The sequence below is a fragment of the Bos indicus genome, chromosome 11 (assembly GCF_029378745.1).
Source record: "Bos indicus isolate NIAB-ARS_2022 breed Sahiwal x Tharparkar chromosome 11, NIAB-ARS_B.indTharparkar_mat_pri_1.0, whole genome shotgun sequence".
In the NCBI taxonomy this organism is placed as follows: Eukaryota; Metazoa; Chordata; class Mammalia; order Artiodactyla; family Bovidae; genus Bos; species Bos indicus.
Genome location: NC_091770.1, coordinates 45,664,523 through 45,686,527, shown reverse-complemented (window position 1 = coordinate 45,686,527; position 22,005 = coordinate 45,664,523). Strand labels below are relative to the sequence as shown.

The following is a 22,005-nucleotide window of genomic DNA, read 5'->3' as shown; positions in this document are numbered from 1 at the left end:
TGGCAGCATCTCAGATGTCTGGGGATGTTTTTGATCATTGTAACTTCAGGCGGGGGGAGCCCTCAACTCCTGCAGTGAATAGGGAGCTCCCCCAGCCAAGAAGTATCAGCCCTGTATTTGCCTCTGGTCAGAGCCCTGCACGATGGAAGGGGCCTTGAGACTTTGGGTCACCCCCTTCCCTCCCTCCCTCTCTCTGTCCCTCATCCCTTTCCTCCTCCCTTCCCCCTTCCCTCCCCTCTTCCCCGCCTCTCTTCCTTTTCCTCCCCTTTCTCTCTTCTTTTCCAGTAAAAGTAGATTTTTACGACTAGGAGTATAGGAAAACCATTTACAAAGACAAGCCAGAAGGACACCAGCAACTGTGCTTTACCACCTCGTGTGCAGAGAGTCCAGCACAGGAAGCCCTGTTCAGTTCACCCTGGTGTAAATCCCATGTGCGACTGCGTGCTTTGAGGGAAGCTGATTCTGCTTCAGGATGGGTCTCAGGAAGACGGATGTCTTGTTTGGTGCGAGCACATGGACCACCACCTGTAGGACAGTAGTGCTTGAAGTTGAGGTTGTGATGTGCTGACAGCACTGTGGCTTCACAGTGGATCCTGACGTGCTGCTCACTTAGAAAGATGACCATTCAGAGGCACATGTGGGTGTGGGCAGCAGTGGGCAGCTGGCAGTTCTGTGCCTCTTAGGACATTCTCTTGTCATTGACAACATTCTGCATTCCTCTGGGGGTCGCTTTCTCATCTCTGGACTTTCCATGCCAGAGTCCTATGAGATGCTCATTTTCAACTAACAAAGAGGGTGAGTGGTCCTATCTCTGTGTGGTTTAATATGATGTGGATGGGGGGCTCACTCCTTTTCTCACACTGGGGACCCTGAGAAGTATCAACAAGGTGCCTGGTTGCCCCCAATCATTACCAGAGTGGGGCGCCTGGAGTGTGATCACAGGGCATTGGAAGCAGGTATTGGAGGCAGTAGTGTCTGGTCCAGGGATGGGCTCGCTGGCCTCGGATCTTAGCATCCCTTCTGCCTGTGGTGATGGAGGAGGCAGGTGGGTGGTGCCCTTCCTCTAGTTTCTACATCACTGCTCTTCCCCAGGTACCACCCACACTCCAGCAGGTCAGTTCACCCAGCTGCACAAGTCACTAGTCGGCATGTGTCTGTGGCATAAGAGAGCACAGTACAGGTTGCTTCTGTGGAAAGAAAGAGGTGTCTTTAGGAAAGTTAGCCGCTAAGGTGACAGCTCACTGGTTTTTAGCCCTGGGGAGCTGGGTTTATCTGATCGTTTTGTTAAACATTTGCCTGTGAACTTCAACTCTTGAGACTGCTTTGAGGGGACCCGTGGGGGTGGAGAGCACCCTGTTGTGGTTATGGGGTGGTCCTGCAGAAATAGCCCAAGTCACCAAAATTCCTTTTGATTTTAACTTTATGGTCCAAAGACACAATATTTATTGTCCTTTAGGCCCTTGACTGGAGTCTTATACCACCTCCCCTCCTCGTTCAGCGTTTCCCCTGCCTTCCAAGGATAGCCTTATAAGCCTTGGACACTGAGAACCTGAAGGGCTCACTTCTGTTTCAGCATTTCTACTAATTCTGGGGGAAGCCCTTAAATATTGACAAGGGTCTGAAGCCTTGGTTCATTTTTTTTATTTTTTCGGCACAGAAATAAATGGTTTGTGCTATTTTTGAGTGGTGGATATTGAACTCAGGGTGTAGGGCAAAGTGGTTTCCATGTCTTTCTAAAGAGGAGAAGCAGGCACCTCTAGTGGCAGATGACCTTCTGATGGGGACAGGTGGGAGGCAGTTCTTAACCATTCCTGGGCAGGTGTGGGTGGTCACGCTCTGGGCAGCTAGCCTCTTGGGCTTCAGGATTGACAGGGGTGGTGGTCCTGGCCTTGCAGGATTCCTGCCCAGTGGTGGGGGAGGCATCTCCTAGCAGTGAAGGAAGACATCATGGGTTCACCATCAGCCTCCTGTGATCAGACTTACGGGCAAGTGCCAAGCCTTTTGTAACCATAATCAGTTAAGACAAAGCAAAGGGCTGTAAACTGCAGAATTCTGTTGGTGTCTGCCTTCTCGTAGAAACAAGATGCTTCTGGGACTTACCTGGTGGTGCAGTGGATAAGAATCTGCCTGCCAATGCAGGGGACTCCGGGTCGATCCCTGGTCTGAGAGGATCCCACATGCCGTTGAGCAACCAAGCCTGTACAACCACTGAGTGTGCCCTAGAGCCCATGCTCCACAACGAGAGAAGCCACCGAAATGAGAAGCCTGAGCACTGCAGTGAAGAGTAGCTCCCCCCACCAAAACAGAACAACACGACAAGAAAGAAACAGGATGCTTCTAGAAAAGAAAACCAGTTCGGAAATCTGGCACTGAAAACCTTTCAGTGTTGTAGTGTGGACTCGCTAGTTTATGGTTTTATAACTGGCTAAAGGTTCTGGCGTTAACTGCAGGTTTCCAAGTGGTTTCATCGCCCTCAGTCGGGGCTGACTGCAGGGTGACTAGTTGTGTTCATCTGATTCAGTTCATTTCCTAGGAGAACCAATTACAACCCCATTTTCACTAATTTACGGTCGTAATCCATCTATTTCAGAGCCAGGATTAAATTATCGCTTACCTCCAGAAGATGTATGTTTGAACTTAAGTATCTGTGGGATTTTCATATTCTATGAAAGACAAAGGGGTGAAAGTTAGCTCGTTGTTAAGTTTTGTTTTCTTCTATTTACTGTTATTATTTTGTTGGAAAATTTTTACTGCATGTATTTTTTTCAAAAGACAACTGAAACCTCTAACATCAGGAGAAGCCTTCCTCCTGTCTCAGGCACCCACATGACTTCATTGGAGCAAGACCACTGCTTCTTGTGTGTACAGCTACTGTTCTGGAAATAGCTAACTACCAGCTTAACTTCAGCTCCTCTCTCCATGGGATTTTCCAGGGAAAAATACAGAAGTGGCTTGCTGTTCCCTTCTCCAGGGGATCTTCCAGACCCAGGGATCGAACCCAGGTCTCCTGCATTGCAGGCAAATTCTTCACCATCTGAGCCACTGCTGCTGCTGCTGCTGCTAAGTCACTTCAGTCGTGTCTGACTCTGTGTGACCCTGTAGACGGCAGCCCACCAGGCTCCCCCGTCCCTAGGATTCTCCAGGCAAAAACACTGGAGTGGGTTGCCATTTCCTGATCCAATGCATGAAAGTGAAAAGTGAAAGTGAAGTTGCTCAGTTGTGTCCAACTCCTAGCGACCCCAAGGACTGCAGCCTACCAGGCCCCTCCATCCATGGGATTTTCCAGGCAAGAGTACTGGAATGGGGTGCCATTGCCTTCTCCGAATCTGAGCCACTAGGGATACCCAACTACCAGCTTTACTCAGGTCATTTCACTTTCTTGTAATACAAAGACATCTCTCCTTTACTTACTTTTAAAAAATAAAGTCATTGAATCGTACACTTTAGTTGGTGAATTTTTATGGTCTGTGAATTGCATTTCAATTTAATAAAAAGTAACCTTAGAGTCTGGGGACTGATTGGAAGAGAAAAGATGAAGAGTGGAATACTTTCATCTTTATGTCGTCAGAGGTGACTACAGAGGTTCCCCAAAGATCTTTGCAGCTTGGGTTAAAAACATATTTTTATGGAGCATTTAGAAGGAGGAGCCTGTGATGAGCCTGCCAAGGTTCCTGAACATAGTTAAGTTCACTGGGGTGATGAATCTCAGCGTGAGGAGGGTGAACAGCAGGTCGGTAATTGCAGGCAGCTTAACCAGGCAGCAAAATGGTAGTTAAGTTTCTTCATAGATAAATACATATGTGGAAAAGAATCTGAAATGTCCTTACCTTACTTTTCGGAGTTGAGAATGTAAGTTTGAAGTCCTGTCTCTTTAGAACCTAGAGACATCTGTCTTGTTTTACAAGTGGATAGTTTTCAATGTGTGTTCACTCAGTCTTATCCGACTCTTTGTGACCCCATGGACTGTAGCCCACCAGGCTCCTCTGTCCATGGGATTCTGGAGTGGGTTGCCATTCCCTTCTCCAGGGGATCTTCACGACCCAGGGAACCTGTGTCTCTTGGCATCTAATGCATTGGCAGGCAGATTCTTTACCATTGAGCCACCTGGGACTTCCTGTCATTCAGTGTCTGGTGCTGTTTAATCAAGCTGTTCCTCTCCGATAGCATCTCAGCCATGTCCTTTCTGTCCATTTTGACATGTCCTGCCTGCATTCCCTGTAGAGCCATGCCCGTCCACTTGGGTGGAGGACCATTGTGGGGAGTGATGGCTGGGAGTACAGGTGTCCCTAGAGTGTGGGCTGTTAGTTTGATTCTCCCCAAGGAAAGTGTCAAGTGGGTCCTGCCCTTGGCCATGGTCTGTACCACAGCGTGGATGGTGGCCTGGAGACAGGTGTGTGGGGTTTGCAGGTGAGGAGTGGATGGAGGGGGGCGGGTTGTCCAGGCCTGAAGCAGAATGAGAACTCTTGAGAACCTGCAGCGTTGGACTGCAGGTGGTGTGGAGGAGTGGACCAGGAGGGTCACCAGGGGCACATGTCTCTGCTTCCTCTCAGAAAGCCACCTGCCAAGTGTAGTGTGAGGGGCCAGATGGGCTGTGCAGGTGTGAGGCTGCCTGTGGGGGACGCAGACTCAGTCAGTGTTCTCACGTGCAAAGCATCATCGGCATACCCAGTCTCTGCAGTGGACATCCCTGCTGAGGCCACATACCATGTGCAGAGACGATGAGGGGTGACCCACAGGGGCCTGAGGTCCCCGCTTGGGCCCACTCCTCTGTCTGTCTGCTTTGTGGGGGTGAAGCCTACGTCTGTCTTGTCTGTTGTATGTCCAGCACCCCGCATAGTACTCAGAAGGCTTCAGAAATACTTGCGGAGTGACTTGTCTTGAAGTCTGTCCAGAAGAGAGAACTTTTAGGAAACTTGTCATTTTTTGACTTAGGAAGGATTTGCTTGCTGAAGAGGCCCTAAAGGACCTTGCAGCTCCTCTCACTGTTGGGAGGTTAGTCTCAGGAAGGACAGATGAGACCTGCTTTCTAGTCCATCATAAACCACCTTTATGTAAAACTATTATGTTCATATAAGACACTGCTCACTTGTCTCCTTCAGAGATTTTAAAATTCTGCTCAGATACTAATGGGTACTTTGGATGGGACACATCTATTTTAGAAGTTATCTAGAAAAGTTGAACTGAATTTTTTTTAGGCAAGTTTTCTTGCAGCAGATAAAGCAGCACTGCCATATCACCTCATGTCTGACTTCGGTCCCTCACTGGACTGAATCCCCTAAGAAGGATGGCATCTGTATTGTGCTTTATTTACATACCGTGTCTGCACAGAGCAGATATGTGTCACATTTCCATTGAATAAGTGTGACTTCCATTTATTTATAGCAATGAGGTGACTGATACTCTCTCCAAGGAAACCCGGTGTCTGAGGCTAAATGGCAGTCTCTACAGTGCCCAGCTGGAGAAGGAAATGGCAACCCACTCCAGTATTCTTGCCTGGAAAATCCCATGGATGGAGGAGCCTGGTAGGCTACAGTCCATGGGGTCGCAAAAAGTCGGACACGACTGAGCGGCTTCACTTCACTCACTTCATACTTTATCACTGGAGAAGGAAATGGCAATCCACTCCAGTATTCTTGCCCGGAGAATCCCATGGACAGAGGAGCCTGGCGGGCCATGGTCCGTGGGGTCGCAGAGAATTGGACACGACTGATGTGACTAAGCACGCACGCACAGTGCCCAGCTGCTAAGATGTGCACTGGGCTGAGCGTCCCCTGGAAGAGAGTCTTTGTGTCCTTTGTCACGGGTGAAGGCGTGGCCAGCCTCATCACCTGCGTGCCCCTTCTTTCAGACAGGCCTGGTGTTCAGATGCTGAGGGTTTGGAGATAAATGTTCTTGATTCTGTCCTTCTCACTTTCTGTTCTTCCCTTTGCATCCCTTTGTTCTTACCTGGGGCTGATGTCATAACCAGCTGCAGGTGGTCTGATTCAGCAGGTCTCAGTGGTTCTGTGTGCAATGAACAGGCAGTAGGGAAGGGGAACCCTTCCATTTCTGAAATGTGTGGTTAGAACACTCCTATTTCAGCTCTTACACATCATCCGAAGATAATTTTTGTCTTTTTGTTCAGTCATTAGGTCATGTCTGACTTTTTGTGGCCCCATATACTGTAGCACTCCAGGCTCCTCTGTCTTCCACTCTCTCCCAGGGTTGGCTCAGATTCATGGTCTATTGAGTCGGTGATGCCATCCTGCCCTCAGTCTTTCTCAGCATCAGGGTCTTTTCCAGTGAGTCGACTCTTGGCATCAAGTGGCCAAAGTATTGGAGCTTCAAGATCAGTCCTTCTGTTGACTATTCAGGGTTGATTTCCTTTAGGACTGACTGGTTTGACCTCCTTGTTGTCCAAGGGACTTTCAAGAATCTTCTCCAGCACCACAGATCAAAAGCATCAATTCGTTGGTGCTCAGCCTTCTTTATGATTCAGTTCTCACATCTGTACATGACTACTGGAAAAACCATAGCTTTGACTCTACTGACTTGTGTCAGCAAAGTGGTGTCTCTGTTGCTGTAAATTTGAATAATGAATCACAAGGTGCAGAGGAGGTTTAACTCGTTCCCTAACTTTCTTCTGTCTTTGTGTTCATGTTTTCACGGAACAAGTTACATGCTTGGAGACCGTGGTGAATTTCAGGATTTACTGATTTCAAAGCATCCTCCTTAAGGAGTAGGCCAGGGAAACACTGAATTCTGAGAGGGCTTGAAATCATGTCCTGAGTGTTTCCTCTGCACAGAATGGCATCGTGGAGCCCAGTTTGTCGTTTCTCTGTGCATGTAAGTGAATGGATCTCAGCTTTTCTTTGATGTGTACAGTGGATGAGGGTTGTTGGAGGAAACCTGGCTGCATGAGGAAGTGGGTTTTCTTTTTGCCAGGTGGCCGTTGAAATGTGTTTCCTCTGTGCCCAGTTGAAAGGCTGGGCATGTAGATTTTCATGCTCTTGTCGTGTTTTAGCTCTGAAAGTGCTTACACAGCTAATCTGGCTTTTATGTTTATTTCCACTTGGAGCTCAGCGGGAGGCTCTTTGGAGATATTCGGACAGAAATGACTTAATTGGATTTCAGCCCAGACGCAGCATATGAATGGCTTTATGGATGGCATTAATTGGGCCGTTGCCATGGGAAGTCATCTATACATTTTTGAGCTTGAAAGTTTAGAAGTCCTCTTTGATTCATTCAGTCTCTCTCACTGGCTTCTTGCTAGTTTATTTGATCAATGACATACTCAAGAAAAATAAATTTATGGCAATAAAATGAAGACATATGGTTCGTTAGCAGAACCATCATTTGGTTTTGGCACGGGTGCACTGATTTGTGATGAAGGCTCCATGTTGACACCCAAGAGTTGGATCAGGCTGTGTGTAAGGAATTCAGGGTCTCTTGGGTTGAAATTTGGGAGAAGAGGATTCTAAACCCTGGAGCACTGAATGGTGCCATTGTTGTTCAGTCGCTAAGTCATGTCTGACTCTGCAGCCCCATGCACTGCAGCATGCCAGGCTTCGCTGTCCTTCACTATCTCCCAGAGTTTGCTTAAATTCATGTCTGTTGAGTCAGTGACGCCATCCAGCAATCTCATCCTCTGCTGCCCCCTTCTCCTTTTGTCTTCAGTATTTCCCAGAATCAGAGTCTTTTCCAGTGAGTTGGCTCTTGGCTCTTCGCATCAGGTGACCAAAGTATTGAGCTTCAGCGTCAGTCCTTCCAATGAATATTCAGGTTGATTTCCTTTAGGTTTGACAGGTTTGATTTCCTTGCAGTCCAAGGGACTCTCAAGAGTCTTCTCCAGCACCACAGTTTGAAAGCATCGAGTTTTTGGTGCTCAGCCTTCTTTAAGGTCCGACTTTCACATCTGTACATGACTACTGGAAAAACTGTAGCTTTGACTTTGAGGGCAAAGTCATGTCTCTGCTTTTTAATATGCTGTCTAGGTTTGTCGCAGCTTTCTTGCCAAGGAGCAAGTGTCTTCATGGCTGCAGAGATTTTGGAGCCCAAGAAAGTAGTCTGTCACTGTTTTCACTTTATCTCCATCTATTTGCCCTGAAGTACTGGAACTGGATGCCATGATCTTAGGTTTTTGTACCTTTGTGGCAGATTCTATAGAAATCACTGAGGAAGTGTAAGTTTATTGGATGATGAATGTCTGATAAGAGTCATTCTGTCGAGAGCCTGCCATGTGGCTGAACCATATGGATGGCAGCATGTGGAGGTCCCTTGCTGGAGGCACTTGAATGGGGGCGGTTTGGTTATAAAAGAGCAATCGCTGCAGGAATGAAGGACGTTCCTGTAGAATGTTCCAGAAGAGGGGACCTTTGGGTTCATTCCTCCTGGACGATGAGTTGGTTTTGGCTGGACAGTAGTTTTAGGAAGCTGCAGGTGTGAATCTCTTCCTGAATGGTGGAAGAAATGGACATAAAGGCACAAAAGTAGGAAAGTATCTGGCATTTGGGGAAAATGTGGGTGAGTCATATTGACCATTTTTCAGAATATTCAAAAGCAGCTAAATATACTTTAAAAACACAATGATATTAAAATTCATATTCAATTGGCATGATCATGAGTTTGTTCTCTGAAAGTATTTTTTTTAACCATTAGCCACATACAGTTAGAAATGTCATTTAGATCACCTGTGTGTATAAGTTATCTCAGATGAGAATTCAGTGTCTATATCTTCTTTCTTTCCTGTCTTCCCTTCCTTCTGTCTTTTTCAACAAAAGAGGTTTTATTCAATAGTGTGTTTTCATGTTTAAGGTTTATCTTGGTCAGCATGCTTTTTATTTGTGGTGTAATTACCTGGACAACAATGAAATCCTGTGGACACTTCGTAAAGAATGCAGGTGACCCTTTGCAAAATATTTTGTGTAATTGGACTATCCAGTTATGGCATTGAGATGTGTATATATACACAGGTATGTGTATATAGGGTTGTATACACACACCTACATGTATGCTGATTCTGAAAACTGTGATTTGGGTCAGTGGAAATAGGTTCAGAGAAACACCTATGATGCCTTTTGGAGGATGGGGACTGTTGTATTAAGAGGCTAACATCAAATATATACACAGAATCTTATAAAGCATTAGAACAGGTGTTACTAATGTTATTCCTATCTGCTAGAATTCTGAGGCAGCGACCGTAAAATTTAAGTCCATATTAAGATTTGCCTTATGACTTCCTTGTCATGGTACTTTAGATAAATGTATTAATGCATTTTGGTCCCACATCATCAATTTTGGGTAATTCTCACATCCACTCCCGTGTGCTGAGCTCACAGCTACAGATTAGGGGCGTCGAGACCTCGTCACAACTGAGGACGTGGAGGAACAGGACCAAGGAGGGAGGGGCATGTGGGGGCTGAGCAGGTCTGGGGCCCACGGCTCCTGCCACGTCTTTTGGTCATGGCGTGTGTGGTCGACCCACTGCCGGCAGTTTTGTTCTCTGAGAAGTTCTAGAAGACTTGAAGGCAGATGTGTGCATTATTTCAGAACACAGAACCCTCAGAGCTCGGCATCTGACCAGTGATCCTGCTCCCCACACCTCCCCAGCCACATCTCCTTGAGGCTGTTCAGAGTTAGAAACTCATGCTCTTTCTGCCCCATTTTCATTAATCAACTTGTGATCCTCACACAGATGCAGTCCGCTGATAACCAGTGTTATCATTTAAATTGATTCCAGCCCATGGCAGAAAAATCTGGTGTTTTCCTTTTCAGGACAGTTTTATCTTGAGTAAAAGTCCAAATTTGGTGGGCCTTTCTGAAATGTGGACCCCGCATCTGACTGTTAGCACTGCGCACAGGGTAGTAAGAAGCAAGTGGGGTCCTGTCCCTGGAAGCATTAATGTTGTTTTTTTCTTTTTAGTAAAAGAAAAAAGATAATTGCCTTTAGCTTGTCCTGCAGATGAGGGGTCTGGGCAGTTCACTGCGTGTGTCTTGCATGTTTGTTTCATACTCGTGTACTATTTGGTCATGATACTCATCTGGCATAATCCAAGAGTCTTGAGCTTATGTGCAGTGTTCAACAGTCAAACAGTGTAACTCAGTAATTTTTTTCTGCATTGACATCTAAGAGAAATAGTGCCTTTGTTTTTATTTATGTATATACTTTATTAATTTTAACAGTGTGTTAATTTCTGCTGTATAGCAAAGTGACTCAGTTATACACATATATATGTTATTTTTTATATTCATTTCCATTATGGTTTATCATAGGGTTTTTTTTAACTTTTTATTTTATATTGGAGTAGAGCTGATTAACAATGTTGTGATAGTTTCAGGTGAACAGTGAAGGGACTCAGCCATACATACACATGTATCCATTCTCCCCCAAAGTCCCCTCCCATCCAGGCTGCCACATAACACCGAGCAGAGTTTCCTATACTGTACAGTGGGTCCTTGTTAGTTATCCATTTTAAATACAGCAGTGTGTTCATTTCCATCCCAAACTCCCTACCTATCCCTTCCCCTCATCCCTCCCTCCAGCAACCATAAGTTCATTCTCTAAGTCTGAATCACAGGATGTTGAATATAATTCCCTGTGTTATACAGTAGGACCTTGTTGTTTATCCATCCTATAGATAATAGCTTATATCTGCTAACCCCAACCTCCCCAGCCACCCCGATCCCACCCCTTGGTAACCACAAGTTTGTTCTCAGATTAAGGTGGCATGTGTGGTCATGGACTTGCGTCTTAGAAACTATGATACTGTCCTTCCCTGATTTGAGAGGCAGAAGCCGGGCTCCTATTGTGGCAGACACTCCAGACTGATGGCGGTGACAGATGACCTTTGCCCAGGTCTGGAGGTTCTGGCCCTTTAGTGGTGATCCATGTGGGGAGAAAGAGTCCAGTGGGGCTCTGCAGTCAGGCGGGCCTGGGTTTGAATCCTGGCTCTGGGCCTGAGGGTCTGGTGGTTTGGTTCCTGAGCCGACGATGAGTTGTGTCTCCTGGGTTGCTGTGAAGGTGGAGCCACCAACACAGTGTCCCTGGGACCTGTCCAGTTGCTTCTCTGCTTCTGTGGGTTGGGCGGTGGAGTGCTGGTCTCTATGGGGAGCCTTTAGGGGATTCATGTCATCTGGGCAGTAGGCAGGACTGCATGTCCATCCTGCCCAAAGAGTGGGGGGGCTCCAGCCTTTGGCCTCAATGGAAGGTCATGAGCCTCTCATTAATCCTGAAGACTCTACTGCAGGGAAGTCTGTCAGTGACGGACACCAGCCCTGAATGGCCAGCCCACTGAGGTTCAGAGGAAACCGCCCAGATGGCCCAGAAAAGCAGCCAGGACAGGCTCCGTGGGGCACCTGGAGTTCAGGTGGGGCTGGGACAGATGGTTTGGGTGTCTGGAGGCCAGGCCCGTGGGGACAGGCAGGGCTGCTGGTTGGCAGCCACCTGACCTGAGCACCTTCACTGGTGTCCTGGCTAAATGCCCCCCGAGACCAGGGAGAACCCCAGGTTGTGCCCAGGCTTTTCAAAACACAGTCAAGAAAAAGAAAACCTCAGTATTGCAGAGAATTCAGATAGTCCTTTGGTTTTGCCGTGGTAGAATGATCGGGGTCCAGATCATTGTGGAGAAAGGGGTGCATTTAGTATTTGTGTTAATATCCTTTACTCTGTCCTCATCGCTTTAATTCCTATGGGGAGATGCAAGTGGTGCTTGTGGGGAAATGCCTGTAAAGACAAGCATGCACTGTCCCCTCCTGCCTGAGCAGGCTGTGAAATGTTCTCCAGTGACCACCTTGGCCCCAGTGACCTTAAACCTGGCAGTGTTGCCAGTCAGAGGTGGTTTTCTACAAAGTGTATGCTTTCCTGGTGGATTCTATCACAGGTTGTACTGAAGACCTGATCTGAAGTGCTCGTCCTTAACAGAGGCTTTGAATAGTCCACGTTAAACGTGGCAGTGGGTGGACTTCATGGAAACCCAGCAAGGGAACAGCTTAGTCTCTGTGTTCACTTCTGAGGAAGGTGTGTGGTTCGTGCACTGACGCTTGGTCAGTGAGATGCTTTTCTTGAAGAAAACACCACCCCTCCGTCTCACACAGTTGGATCGCAGGTAACGAGGCCATCTTTGTTGTTGTTCAGCTGCGTCTGACTCTTTGCGACCCCATGGACTGCAGCATTGCAGGCTCCTTCTCTGTCTCCCGGAGTTGGCTCAGATTCATGTCCATTGAGTCAGTGATGCCATCCAACCATCTCATCCTCTGCTACCCCCTTCTCCTCCTGCCCTCAGTCTTTCCCAGGGAGGCTCTGGTTGGAACCTTGTCATTGGCTCAGATCCTGGGCATCCACCTGGATGGCCACAGCGAGTGTCAGAGGACAAGACTTCCAGACCCAGGCCGTGGCGCTGGTGAACTGGGAAGGAAGATAAATTCTCTGGCACTAGGCTTGCTGCTGGTGTGGTAGGTTCAGCTTTGGAGGCTTGCGTTCCTCACTCCAAGCCTGCTAAGGAGAATCTCTGCCTCTATGAGAACATTAAGTCCTGTGGCAAAGTGAATATTAGTATCTCTTCCAGAAGGTTATTGGGAGGATTAAATCACACACACATATACACACACCATGAGCGCACCGTGCGTACAGGGGGCAACTCAGACAGCCCCCCAGACGCCCAAGGGCCTTGGCTTGAGCTCTGACTCCAGGCACATTCACTTTCCAATGAAAATTTTAAAGCTACAACTTATGTCCAGAAGAACCCCTGAAAATACTAATACAGAAGTGGTGTTTGCAGACACAGCAGTATTTAGCTAGTGGGTTTCTCCAGTAAGTGGCATGTGTCAGGCCCACAGTGAGAAATCGGAATCCTTGGTCAGGCCTGGAGTCTAGATAGCAAAGCATCTGTTTTCTGTCTTGTTTCTGAAAACACACGGCAGAGAGAAGGCCTCCATCCTGGTGCGCGTCTAAGATCTCGTCCAGGTCTCATATCCCTGGTGTGTCTGCCCAGCACCTTTCCCTTGTGTTAAATCATACATTCAAACAAAACTAAACAAAAATCATCCAAGCCCTTAAAATAATACCAGAGAATGCATAAATGGAATTCATTTTTTAATCAACATTTATGAACTTGCCTTAAAGCCTTCCCTGAATTATCCTTTTCTATTTGACTAAAATAGAACTCGACTCTTCTGTGGGGTGTTTAATAATGTTGTGAGTCATCATCATGGTTTGATGAATTAATAGATCTTGTACAAGTGAATGGTCAGGACAGATCCCTTCAGGCTTTGAAGCATAATTAAAGATGCCAGTGAACCCTCTTGGAGTCCACAGTGCCTCAGGGTCCCCTCAAAGGACAAATCAGGACTGAAAATAGGTACCCAGGTGTCAGGGGCCATAAGGCCAAGTCCCACAGCCGGGAGGGAGGGGGTTGCGGGACCCTCTGTCGGCTCCTCCTCTGTAATTTCAGGATGCTGTCTTCAGATTCCTGTAGCGATATTTTCTTTTTAAAAATTTTTATTGGAGTCTAGCTGATGTACAATGTTTTGTTAGTTTCCATTGTACAGCAAAGTGACTCAGTCATACACATGACATATACATACAGTATAGCCTCTCTTTTTCAGATTCTTTTCCCATATATGTCATTAGAGTATTGAGTAGAGTTCCTTGTGCTATACAGTAGGTCCTTGTTAGCTATCTATTTGATATATAGTAGTGAGAGAGAGAGAGAGAGTGTGTGTGTGTTCATCCCGATAAGGACGAAGCTGTGGGTCTGGCGGGGCCTTTCTCAGTGAATGGTCCACGCAGGAGATGAAATCTCTACATGATATCCATTCTCTGCAATTCTTCTCCCTAATTAGGCTCCCAGACGGGCTTTTTGAATTTCCACTTGGCAGCTGCTCTTTTGTTTTCAGCAGGCTTGGAGGGTGTGGGCAGCGGTATTGTGGGGAGGGGGCTGGAAGAGATCTGGGAGCTTGGGTCCCTCGGTTATCCCCAAGGGGGTCCCCACCTACCCTCTGCCTCCACGTTGACCCAGGGTCTGGAAAATAGAGCAGGGCAAAGGAGTTTTTGTTTGGGTCGAGGTCAGTAAATATAAAGCACATTTTTTCCTGGGGTCTATTAAAAATATTTGGAGAAGGAAACGGCAACCCACTCCATTATTCTTGCCTGAGGAATCCCATGGACAGAGGAGCCTAACAGGCTACAGTCCATGGGTCACAAGGAGTTGGACACAACTGAGTGACTAAACAACAACAACAAGTAAAATATTGGTTTCAGGTAAACAAATAATCAGTTATTTCTCAAGCGGTAACTTAAAATCCAGCAAGCAAGCTGCCCTGATAAATGGTGTCTTCTGTCTCTTTTCAGATTTCCTACGTTCCTTTTCTTCGAGCAATTTCCTGGATTGTCACTCTCTGCTGAGATTTGAATTGGGTAGGAGAATTTGGAGAACTCCAGCAGCTTGGTGACTTCAGGTGCAGTCAGCTGAGGAACTCAGCCTTTGAGGAGCTCTGTGTTGTGTGTCACCTCTCGTAACTGGGTGCCGAAGGTGAGTGTGGCTTTCCGCCTGAGACAGGCAGGAGGAGTGACTGCTTTCGCCTTAGATGCCCACGTTGCACTGGGCGTACGCTTTACGTTAGTAAAATGGCAATAAATGTAGCTCTGATTTGTTGAGCCTTATAAAATGTAAGTTGCCAAGGGATGTGGTTCAGAAGTTAGACTCACTGTTCCTGCTTTGGTGCATGGTGGCAGCAGGTAAGCTAGGAGGCAGGACCGTGGGTGCCTCCAACCTGTGAGATGCCTGGCGCCTGAGCTCCTGGCTGGACAGGTAGCTTGTGTCTGTGGGAGATGGGCCTTCTCTGTGTCGTGTGGGATGGGTGTCCAGAATACGTAGGAGCTATCTTCAGGGTGAGCTCCATCTTGTGAGGCTTCATCCTAGCTTGGATGCTGGGAAGATAAGGTTGCATCAAAACATCAAATGGATAAGGATTCCGAGGGAGAGTTTATGTTTTCCTATGAGAAATGTTCTCGTGTGTTAAAATTGTACTTGTGACACAGCATATGGCTTGAGATTCAAGGCTCCTGGAATAACAGGTACTGGACAAAAGAATGTCTCTACAATAGGCATTTCTCAGCCCTAACATGATTTTGGACCATTTGATTTAGATGATACAAGATGCTGGCTGGCAGTCAGTTCCTCTGGGGTCCTGGCTCTGACTGGGCAATAAAGTGCTTTATGAGAAGGTCCAATTCATCTTCAGAGTGTTGTCTCCTAAGTGGAGGTTTGTTGTTCACTCACTGTCGTGTCCAACTGTTTGCAACCCTGTGGATTGCAGCACACCAGGCTTCCCTGTCTTTCACCATCTCCCGGAATTTGCTTAAACTCATGTCCGTTGAGTTGGTGATACCATCCAACCATCTCATCCTTTGTCACCCTCTTCTTTTGCCTTCCATCTTTCCCAGCATCAGAGTCTTTTCCAGTGAGTTGGCTTTCCTCATCAGGTGGCCAAAATATTGGAGTTTAAGCTTCAGCATCAGTCCTTCCAGTGAATATTCAGAATTGATTTTCTTAGGCTTGAGTGGGCTTCCCTGGTGGCCTAGATGGTAAAGAATCTGCCTGCAGTACAGGAGACCTGGGTTCAATCCCTGGATTGGGAATATCCCCTGGAGGAGGGCATGGCAACCCATTCCAGTTGAACATAACTGAAGTGACTAAGCACAGCACAGGATTGACTACTTTGATCTCCTTGCTGTCCAAGGGGCTCTCGAGAGCCTTCTCTAGCACCACAGTTTGAAAGCATCAGTTCTGCAGTGCTCAGCCTTCTCTGTGGTCCAATGCTCACATCCATACATGACTACTGGGAAAACCATAGCTTCGACAGTACAGACCTTTGTCAGCAAACTGATGTCTCTGCTTTTTAACACACTGTCTAGGTTTGTGGAGGAATAACACCCAATTTATGAGCTTTCCTTTCAAGGCTTATTTTGCTTCTATTATTCACAAATTCCTTTATACTATTCTTTAAAAAAATTTTTTTTTGTTTTACAATAGAGAATATAATTCGGAGAAGGCAGTGGCACCCTACTTCAGTACTCTTGCCTGGAAAATCCCCATGGATGGAGAAGCCTAGTAGGCTGGAGTCCACGGGGTCTCGAAGATTTGGACACGACTGAGCGACTTCACTTTCACTTTTTCACTTTCCTGCATTGGAGGAGGAAATGGCAACCCACTCCAGTGTTCTTGCCTGGAGAATCCCAGGGACAGCAGAGTCTGGTGGTCTGCTGTCTATGGGGATGCACAGAGTCGGACACGACTGAAGTGACTTAGCAGCAGAGAATATAATTGCTTTGCAGTGTTGTGTTTCAGGTGTACAGCAAAGTGATTCCGTCTTATATAAATACATACATACATTTTTTCAAATTCTTTTCCTTTTTAGGTTATTACAGAATATTGAGTATAAAGTTCCCTGTGCTATACAGTAGGTCCTTGTTAATTATCTATTTTTATATTAAGTAGTCTATGCATGTCAACCCCAAACTCCTAATTTATTTCTCCCCCTGACCTTTCCTCTTTGGTAATCATAAATCTGGCTTTAAACTATTCTTGAACCCGTGACTTCGGACTACAAAATCTCTTGGTTTGAATGTTGTAGATTTCTTACTTTAATATAAATTAGAGTTTTCTTTTATTTGGTCTAAAACTGCTACTAAACTTTTTGTAAATCAGGTTTTTCTCCTCAACCCCCTTTTTGTTTTTGAACCACCTGGATTTCAGTTATGTTCCCCTTTGATGTGTGGCCAGGAGAAGGTAATGGAGTCAATATGTCATGTTTCTTAGAGTACGATGGTGAATTCTGCTTTACTATTTCCTTGGAGCAAGCGACACTCTTCCCACCTGTTTGGGGAAGAGGCGGGGCATCCATTGTGATTTCCAGGTCAGGTCCTGATTTGGAATTGAGAACCTGGAGCTCATCTCAGCAGCTGATCCAAGCCCTCCTCCTCTCTGTGTCCCCGTAAGTGACCCCGAGACTGCCTTTTCCCCACAGGATGTTGCTGGCTCTCTCTGGCTTTACGTGCTCCTGGGCAGTGAACAGCCACTCCCAGGTTTCTCTTCCAGACCTTGTGTGAGTGCACGGCATTGGGTGTTTCATGTCCAATCCTGGGAGGTTTCCTTTTCATAAAAAAATCTTAGCTGTGACCACTCAATTTTTTAAATAGTCGTTGAAGGGAAACCTATTAAAACTTGCTCATTTGTAAGTATAGTCATATATCAATCGGTTTGTTAGATTTCATGCGAATATAAGCTAGAAATTAGTGTAAATCCTTGAATCTAGTCAACAGAATTCATTAGTGATTCATCAGTAATAGAGTCTTGGCATGACTTCTTTAGAAGCTCGGTCATGGGTGACATTAGCAGACTCTAAGTGACTGTCAGGGTCCTCTTCCAGAAGGTCATAAGTCAGGGGGAAATCACAGGCTTAATTGAGGAAGTGTTGATGTGTTCTGCATAAGTGCCCAGCGAGAGTCTGTTATCATCATGCAAACAAGAGGTGATGCCCGGTGGACAGTTATATGCAGATTATCATGCAAAGATACTTAGAAAAATATTTGTATGCATGTAATTTTAAATAGACTTTTAAGTTTATGACAGACACAGCGAAACCATGATTTTCTTATTAAGAATTGCTTTTGTGGTTTTGAAAACTGTCCAGTGGGAAAATCAGTAGATCTGTCCTTTCACGTAATAAATATTGACTGTGAGCACAGCTGGATTCTAGGCTACTCTTCCTGCTGTGACTGTTTTAGCAGCTACAAAAATAGATGGAATACAGTTGTTCCAGACTCTTTTTCTCGTGGCCTTGTGGGATAGGGTGTGACCCTGACAGCTCTGGTTTCCGGATTACCGCTATGTCAGGTTCTTAGAGCAAGTCTCGAGTGCCCGAGGCAGGGAAACTGAGTGAATTTTAAAGAAGGGGACTTGGAGCAGGAGCATCATGGGTCTTAAGGCACAGGGCTGCTGCTGCTGCTGATTAGTTGCTAAGTCATGTTGGACTCTGCAACCCCATGGACTGTAGCCTGCCAAGCTCCTCTGTCCATGGGCTTCTCCAGGCAAGAATATTGGAGTGGGCTGCCATTTCCTACTTCTGGATCTTCTGACTCAAGGATCAAGCCCAGTTGCATGGCAGGCAAATTCTTTACCCTTGAGCCACCTGAGAAGCCCATGGTAATCAGTCTGCACATCATTTAAGCAGTAACAGGTGGGGACTGGCATATGCTATTGGGCCAGTGGTCTTTGATGTGCCCACGGGAAAGGTGACGGTTTGGTCAGCCTGTCACTTGCCTTGTCCTGGAGAGAAAGAAAACAGTGCCAACCTGGTAAGGTGCTAAGTGAGGAGTCAGCCTCGGAAACATTTCCACGTTACTGGGCACCCCAAGTTGGTGCCACCTCAGCTAGCCGTCCCTGGGGCTGGACCGAGGGGAGCAGTCTTGAGGGATGTCAGCTGCATCTCTGGGTGACCTGAGGGGCCCCCGAGCCCCCTGTATCCAGGCCTGTAGTCCCTGCGCTGCATTCTTTTCTCCCCTGACCATCCCTCCCATGTTGAAATTAAGGAGCCAGGTCCTGAGAACTCCCCGGCCTTGACTTTGCCTGATTTGAGGGGAGTGGAGATCATGGGAGGAGCGTGGAGACAAGCCCCTTCCATTTGTACTGGAGTGAACTTAACAATGTAGAGTCTGCCCTTAATTATTCCCTGGATAACTCAGCATTGACAGTGACTCACTATTGTTGGAGGCTGGCTGGTATTTCCTGGAGATGGAGGATGTGAATAGTTCGTATGTTGTGCTGAAGATTGTTTGAAAATCTACTTGAGGACTTTTTCAGGAGAGCAGTCTAATAGGTGGAAGGACGTGGGTGTTATACAGGAAGACGGTGCATAGATGACAAGACATATGGGCACAGAAAAATAATCCAGACTGGATTTCATGCTGTGGCAGTTGCTGATGTGAATACCCAAGGTGTAAATGTTAGCATAGGCATCATTGTAATGACCTTTTCTGTTATCTTTTTAGTCTTTATTTCATTTATTTTTTCTCTGATTACTATCCTTCCTTCTACTAACTATGGGCTTCACTTGGTCTTCTTTTTCTGGTTCCTTGAGGTGTAAAGTTTTCTTTATTTGGATCTCAGTTTTTTTTTTAACGTGGGTTTTTATCACTCTGAACTTCCCTGCTAGAACTACTTTTAATGCATCCCATTAGTTTTGGTCTATTGTGTTTCCATTTTAATTTGTCTCAAGATAGTTTTGTTATTGAAATAGACTTGATTTACAATGTTATATTCGTTTCACATGTACAATGTAGTGATCAGTGTTTTTTATGCATTGTGAAAGTGAAAGCAAAAGTTGCTCAGTTGGTCAAACTCTTTGCGACCCCCATGGACTATAAAGTCCATGGAATTCTCCAGGCCAGAATATTGGAGTGGGTGGCCATTCCCTTCTCCAGGGGAATCTTCCCAACCCAGGGATCGAACCCAGGTCTCCCACATTGCAGGCAGATTCTTTACCAGCTGAGCCACAAGGGAAGCCCAAGAATGCTGGAGTGGGTAGCCTATCCCTTCTTCAGGGGATCTTCCTGACCCAGGAATCAAACCAGGGTCCCCTACGTTGCAGGCGGGTTCTTTACCAACTGAGCTATCAGGGGAGCCCTTTATACATTGTACTCCATTTAAAATCATTACAAAATAATGGCTATATTCTCTTGTGCTTTAGAATACATCCTTGTTGCTTATTCATGGTAGTTTGTGTCTCTTAATGTCTCATATATTTTTTTATTTCTTCTTTGACCCATTGGTTGTTCAGTAACATGCTATTTAATTTTCATATATTTATGAATTTTCCAATTTTCTTCTTATAACTGATTATTGTGATGGGAAGAGATGTAATTTCATTCTTAATTTTATTAATACTTGTTTCTGGCCTAACATATGATACTGTATATCCTGGAGAATGTTCCATGTGTGCTTTATAAAAATATGTGTTCTGCCTGCCCCTATTGGATGAAATGCTTTGTCAATGTCAAGTCCATCTGGTCTAGTGTGTAGTTTAAGTACAAATTTTCTTATTGATTTTCTGCCTGGATGATCTATCCATTGTTGAAAGTGGTATATTGAAGTGCCCTACTATTACTGTATTGTTGTCTATTTCTCCCTTTAGGTCTGCTAATATTTGCTTGAAATATTTGTTGTTGTTCAGTCACTAAGTCATGTCCAACTCTTTGTGACCCCATGGACTGTAGCACTCCAAGCTTCTCTGTCTTTCACTATCTCCTGGAATCTGCTCAAATTCATGTCCATTGAGTCCGTGATGCCATCTGACCATCTCATTCTCCGTTGCCTCCTTCTCCTGTTGCCCTCAATCTTTCCCAGCATCAGAGTCTTTTGCAATGAGTTGACTCTTGGAATCAGGGGCTGAAGTATTGGAGCTTCAGCTTCAGCATCAGTCCTTTCAATGAATATTCAAGGTTGATTTCCTTTAGGACTGACTGGTTTGATCTCCTTGCAGTCCAAGGGACTCTCAAGAATCTTCTCTAGCATGACAATATGAAAGCATCAGGGGTTACTCAGTGTCTAGGGTTGGCTGTAGCCTTTGATGTTCTAGTAGATGTAGTGGCTAGAGCTGCAATAATTGGTTTAAATAATTGCCCAGTAAGTACTGAATGTTGCTTAAAAAAAAAAAAGTAGTGTTGATTCTGCCACAGTTAACCTACTTGTGAATCAGTGGAGGCAGATGTAAAGTACCAGGCACTTACCAGGGGCTTGACTCAGGCTTGACCCCTCCAGGACACTATCTGTGGCTGAAATACAGGTCTTATTACCCCCTATTGCATAGGCAGAGACACTGAGCGAAGATGGTTCCCAGGGTCTCAGAGTGGAACTCACACAGCAGCGTTCTGCCCTGCCCGTGCACTGCTTCCAAGCTGGTATTCCTTCCGTTTCCTGTCTCTGACATCCCACAGAAGTGACATGGCGGAGACTGGTATCGGAGTGCCTTCCTTAAACCAGGGACTCCTCACCACTCTGAGAGATAAAACAACTTGGCCACAACCCAGTGCTCGTAGGACAAAGTGGGCTGTGCACCCACATCTTTCTGACCCAAAGCCTTTCATTCTTGCTCGACAGTGAATTTTATTTATTTTCCCTTGCAAAATCTCCAGCAACAAAGGTTGGTTTGGAAACCAGTCCCTTTGGAATCTCAAGGAATGCATGAAGGAAGCCTTTGGAAGGGGTTGAGGGTGGGAGCCAAGACCTGAATCCCCCAGAGGCTTTGTTCCTCCCGAGACCCCAGCGCCAGCTCAGTAGTCTTCGGACCTGCACTTGTATCCGTCTCAGGGGTCACTGTGTGTTTGTGGCCCCCAGTTGACCGTCTGACCTCTGAGAGAAGTCATTTGTGGAGGCAGAGGGACCTCCTACCCTTCCTGTGTGCGTGATCATCCCTTGTGTCCCCTGCGTTTTCCATAGTACCTGTGTCAAGAGCAAAGCCACAGAAAATCAAGATTGATCGTTTCTTTGTGCAGCCACAAAATCATCCTTTTCTGCTGGTTGAGGTGATGGTCAAAGCTTAGGCAAGCATTTCCCTTTTCTGTCACAGCCAACATGCCCCATCAGTGTGACTTGCTTGAAGGCTGGACACAGATTGTTGCTGTTCAGTCTCTAAATCATATCCGACTCTTTGCAGCTCCATGGACTGCATCTCGCCAGGCTTCTCTGTCTTCCACCGTCTCCCGGAGTTTGCTCAAACTCACATCCGTTGAGTCAGTGATACCATCCAACCATCTCATCCTCTGCTGCCCCCTTTTCCTCTTGCCCTCCATCTTTCTCACCATCAGGGTTGTTTCCAGTGAGTCAGCTCTTCACATCAAAGGTGGCCAAATTAAAAACACAAAAAGCAAACCCTTGCCCCTGCCACCCCCATTCTTTTCCTTAGGAAAGATTATAGAAATGAATTCATAGCTTTACAGTCATGTCTTCACTACTCTCTGAATTGTACCTT

The 22,005-nt window shown here is 46.1% G+C and overlaps 1 protein-coding gene across 4 annotated transcripts in view; it reads left to right on the top strand.

The window, feature by feature from the left end:
• Positions 1–22,005, top strand: part of NCK2 (NCK adaptor protein 2) — a 115,160-nt gene that overhangs the window by 51,479 nt on the left and 41,676 nt on the right. For all 4 annotated transcript variants that reach the window (XM_070798768.1, XM_070798769.1, XM_070798766.1 and 1 more), the window contains exon 2: positions 14,327–14,507. The gene's annotated coding sequence lies outside the window, so the exon portion shown is untranslated. The remainder of the gene's footprint in view (positions 1–14,326; positions 14,508–22,005) is intronic.